This window comes from Nothobranchius furzeri, chromosome 14 (genome assembly GCF_043380555.1).
Source record: "Nothobranchius furzeri strain GRZ-AD chromosome 14, NfurGRZ-RIMD1, whole genome shotgun sequence".
Classification (NCBI taxonomy): domain Eukaryota; kingdom Metazoa; phylum Chordata; class Actinopteri; order Cyprinodontiformes; family Nothobranchiidae; genus Nothobranchius; species Nothobranchius furzeri.
This window is the reverse complement of record NC_091754.1, coordinates 42,236,905-42,241,904: the sequence shown is the minus strand read 5'-3', so window position 1 is coordinate 42,241,904 and position 5,000 is coordinate 42,236,905. Positions and strand designations below refer to the sequence as shown.

At 37.9% G+C, this 5,000-nt stretch overlaps 5 non-coding genes across 5 annotated transcripts; all 5 read right to left on the bottom strand.

Annotated features, from left to right (window-relative positions):
* Positions 1-508: 508 nt before the first annotated feature.
* Positions 509-581, bottom strand: trnar-ucg (transfer RNA arginine (anticodon UCG)). Its single transcript has one exon. It is a non-coding gene; the product is annotated as a tRNA-Arg (tRNA).
* A 599-nt stretch (positions 582-1,180) lies between these two features.
* On the bottom strand, positions 1,181-1,253 carry trnar-ucg (transfer RNA arginine (anticodon UCG)). Its single transcript has one exon. It is a non-coding gene; the product is annotated as a tRNA-Arg (tRNA).
* A 1,260-nt stretch (positions 1,254-2,513) lies between these two features.
* Positions 2,514-2,586, bottom strand: trnar-ucg (transfer RNA arginine (anticodon UCG)). The gene has a single exon. It is a non-coding gene; the product is annotated as a tRNA-Arg (tRNA).
* A 599-nt stretch (positions 2,587-3,185) lies between these two features.
* On the bottom strand, positions 3,186-3,258 carry trnar-ucg (transfer RNA arginine (anticodon UCG)). The gene has a single exon. It is a non-coding gene; the product is annotated as a tRNA-Arg (tRNA).
* Positions 3,259-4,842: 1,584 nt separating this feature from the next.
* trnar-ucg (transfer RNA arginine (anticodon UCG)) lies at positions 4,843-4,915 on the bottom strand. Its single transcript has one exon. It is a non-coding gene; the product is annotated as a tRNA-Arg (tRNA).
* Positions 4,916-5,000: the final 85 nt, after the last annotated feature.

The window sequence follows — 5,000 nt, the reverse complement described above, 5'->3', positions numbered from 1 at the left end:
CAAACTAATCCAAATGCCACAAAAGCTAGTTCCACTATATCACATTTGAATTCATAATCCAACTGAACTTCACGTCTAATAGTTTCAGCATGACTTCCTATTGGTCTAGACTGTTGAGGATTTGCCCGCGTTGTCATTTCTTTCCTCCAATCATGTATCAATCTTTCAAGCAGTTCAATCTTTCATCCCACCATCTACCCTCTCTACAAGCTAATCATCCATTCAATTTTCAATGGATCCCCCTTGATTTCCATGAGTTTTTTTGGTTATAATAAAAATCCTGCTGAGTTGCTGAAACTAATAACTGATCAAAGTAGAAAAACATAAAGGACACGTAAAAATCATGTGATCCAAGTTTTTAAAAAAGTAGAACATTCTTTTCAAGTGGGTTTGCAGACACTTTCCAGAATGTAGATTGATTCCAATACATGACAGTGAAGAAATTGAAATCTCAGTTTAAAGTGGACAGAGGTAGAGTGGTGCGCTGCTTGTGTCAGAAGTATTGACTCAACCACGAAGGGACTTGAACCCTCAATCATCTGATCCGAAGTCAGACGCCTTATCCATTAGGCCACATGGTCTTTACCTCAGGAATTTAAAGTTAGCTATTTATTTGGCTTTTACGAATTTCTATGCAAATGATTGGATGTGCAAATTGCATCAAACTAATCCAAATGCCACAAAAGCTAGTTCCACCATATCACATTTGAATTCAAAATCCAACTGAACTTCACGTCTAATAGTTTCAGCATGACTTCCTATTGGTCTAGACTGTTGAGGATTTGCCCTCGTCATTTCTTTCCTCCAATCATGTATCAATCTTTCAAGCAGTTCAATCTTTCATCCCACCATCTACCCTCTCTACAAGCTAATCATCCATTCAATTTTCAATGGATCCCCCTTGATTTCCATGAGTTTTTTGGTTATAATAAAAATCCTGCTGAGTTGCTGAAACTAATAACTGAACAAAGTAGAAAAACATTGAGAAAGGACACGTAAAAATCATGTGATCCATGACTTTAAAAAAGCAGAACATTCTTTTCAAGTGGGTTTGCAGACACTTTCCAGAATGTAGATCAATCCAATACATGACAGTGAAGAAATTGAAATCTCAGTTTAAAGTGGACAGAGGTAGAGTGGAGCACTGCCTGTGTCATTAACATTGTCAGGAGAAATGACTCAACCACGAAGGGACTTGAACCCTCAATCTTCTGATCCGAAGTCAGACGCCTTATCCATTAGGCCACGTGGTCTTGACCTCTAGAAATTAAAGTTAGCTTTTTATTTGGCTTTTACGAAATTCTATGCAAATGATTGGATGTGCAAATTGCATCAAACTAATCCAAATGCCACAAAAGCTAGTTCCACCATATCACATTTGAATTCATAATCCCACTGAACTTCACATCTAATAGTTTCAGCATGACTTCCTATTGGTCTAGACTGTTGAGGATTTGCCCGCGTTGTCATTTCTTTCCTCCAATCATGTATCAATCTTTCAAGCAGTTCAATCTTTCATCCCACCATCTACCCTCTCTACAAGCTAATCATCCATTCAATTTTCAATGGATCCCCCTTGATTTCCATGAGTTTTTTTGGTTATAATAAAAATCCTGCTGAGTTGCTGAAACTAATAACTGATCAAAGTAGAAAAACATAAAGGACACGTAAAAATCATGTGATCCAAGTTTTTAAAAAAGCAGAACATTCTTTTCAAGTGGGTTTGTAGACACTTTCCAGAATGTAGATTGATTCCAATACATGACAGTGAAGAAATTGAAATCTCAGTTTAAAGTGGACAGAGGTAGAGTGCTGCGCTGCTTGTGTCAGAAGGATTGACTCAACCACGAAGGGACTTGAACCCTCAATCTTCTGATCCATAGTCAGACACCTTATCCATCAGGGCACGTGGTCTTTAACTGAGGAAATTAAAGTTAGCTATTTATTTGGCTTTTACGAATTTCTATGCAACTGATTGGATGTGCAAATTGCATCAAACTAATCCAAATGCCACAAAAGCTAGTTCCACCATATCACATTTGAATTCAAAATCCAACTGAACTTCACGTCTAATAGTTTCAGCATGACTTCCTATTGGTCTAGACTGTTGAGGATTTGCCCTCGTTGTCATTTCTTTCCTCCAATCATGTATCAATCTTTCAAGCAGTTCAATCTTTCATCCCACCATCTACCCTCTCTACAAGCTAATCATCCATTCAATTTTCAATGGATCCCCCTTGATTTCCATGAGTTTTTTGGTTATAATAAAAATCCTGCTGAGTTGCTGAAACTACTAACTGATCAAAGTAGAAAAACATAAAGGACACGTAAAAATCATGTGATCCAAGACTTTAAAAAAGCAGAACATTCTTTTCAAGTGTGTTTGCAGACACTTTCCAGAATGTAGATTGATTCCAATACATGACAGTGAAGAAATTGAAATCTCAGTTTAAAGTTGACAGAGGTAGAGTGGTGCACTGCTTGTGATATTAACATTGTCAGGAGGATTGACTCAACCACGAAGGGACTTGAACCCTCAATCTTCTGATCCGAAGTCAGACGCCTTATCCATTAGGCCACGTGGTCTTTACCTCTAGAAATTAAAGTCTGCTTTTTATTTGGCTTTTACAAATTTCTATGCAAATGATTGGATGTGCAAATTGCATCAAACTAATCCAAATGCCACAAAAGCTAGTTCCACCATATCACATTTGAATTCAAAATCCAACTGAACTTCACGTCTCATAGTTTCAGCATGACTTCCTATTGGTCTAGACTGTTGAGGATTTGCCCTCGTTGTCATTTCTTTCCTCCAATCATGTATCAATCTTTCAAGCAGTTCAATCTTTCATCCCACCATCTACCCTCTCTACAAGCTAATCATCCATTCAATTTTCAATGGATCCCCCTTGATTTTCATGAGTTTTTTGGTTATAATAAAAATCCTGCTGAGTTGCTGAAACTACTAACTGATCAAAGTAGAAATACATAAAGGACACGTAAAAATCATGTGATCCAAGACTTTAAAAAAGAAGAACATTCTTTTCAAGTGGGATTTCAGACACTTTCCAGAATGTAGATCGATTCCAATACATGACAGTGAAGTAATTGAAATCTCAGTTTAAAGTGGACAGAGGTAGAGTGGTGCGCTGCTTGTGTCATTATCATTGTCAGGAGGATTGACTCAACCACGAAGGGACTTGAACCCTCAATCTTCAGATCCGAAGTCAGACGCCTTATCCATTAGGCCACGTGGTCTTGACCTCTAGAAATTAAAGTTAGCTTTTTATTTGGCTTTTACGAAATTCTATGCAAATGATTGGATGTGCAAATAGCATCAAACTAATCCAAATGCCACAAAAGCTAGTTCCACCATATCACATTTGAATTCATAATCCAACTGAACTTCACGTCTAATAGTTTCAGCATGACTTCCTATTGGTCTAGACTGTTGAGGATTTGCCCGCGTTGTCATTTCTTTCCTCCAATCATGTATCAATCTTTCAAGCAGTTCAATCTTTCATCCCACCATCTACCCTCTCTACAAGCTAATCATCCATTCAATTTTCAATGGATCCCCCTTGATTTCCATGAGTTTTTTTGGTTATAATTAGGGATGGGTACCTTTGACATTTGAATCGATCCGGTACTAATTCCCGGTACCTACGAATCGATACCGGTACTTAACGGTACCAATTTTCGATACTTTTGAGTGTTTATTATTTTAATTCTCTTTTATAATTAAATATATATTTTTCTCAATTTATAACAATATTTGATAAATATCACGATAAATAACATACAACTGTTTGTATTTTAACATCGTCCTTGTAGTTTTATAAGCTGATAATTAAACTGAAGCAAACATCTTTACTGTGAACTAAATTTACTGTTTATCTTCATTCCTTTTACCGACGCGTCCTTTTTCATTTGATTTTTCCTACTGGGAAGTTAGAATTTCCGAGGAGAAAGCGAACGCACCATTAGCTGATAACGGTGGCAATGGAAGCTAACATATCAAGCTAACGTTATCTTTAACAGTTTATTTAGCTGCTGGAGCAGATTTAAACGATGATGCCTCACACTTAAATCGTTGTCAATGGTTTTACCTTCACCCAATCACCCGTCGCATTTAGTAAAGTGAAGCCAAACTTTAGAGCGCGTTCATGTTCATCTAGTCGGAAATTCGGAGTTCCGAGGTGAAAGCGAACGCACCATTAGCGAAACGGAAGCTAACATATCAAGGTAACGTTATCTTAAACATTTTATTTACCTACCGGAGAAGATTAAGATGAGGATGTCTCACTTAGATCATTGTCTGTCGCTGGTTTCATCATCACCCAGTTACCCATCACATTTAGTGAAGTGGACCCAAGTTTTAGCGTGCGTTCTTTCTACCATGCTGCTCTGTTTACAACTAGCTCCCAGGGACCGGCGACATAACGCTCTTGCGCATGCGCTACTGTCTTGGCAAGTTCTCGTTATGAAGGACGGGTACCGAAACGAGGCACCGTTTGAAATGACGTGAATCGGTGCTCGGTCGGTACTGTGGAATTCGGTCGGTACCTTAAAAAGTACCGAATTCGGTACTCATCCCTAGTTATAATAAAAATCCTGCTGAGTTGCTGAAACTAATAACTGATCAAAGTAGAAAAACATAAAGGACACGTAAAAATCATGTGATCCAAGTTTTTAAAAAAGTAGAACATTCTTTTCAAGTGGGTTTGCAGACACTTTCCAGAATGTAGATTGATTCCAATACATGACAGTGAAGAAATTGAAATCTCAGTTTAAAGTGGACAGAGGTAGAGTGGTGCGCTGCTTGTGTCAGAAGGATTGACTCAACCACGAAGGGACTTGAACCCTCAATCTTCTGATCCGAAGTCAGACGCCTTATCCATTAGGCCACGTGGTCTTTACCTCAGGAATTTAAAGTTAGCTATTTATTTGGCTTTTACGAATTTCTATGCAAATGATTGGATGTGCAAATTGCATCAAAC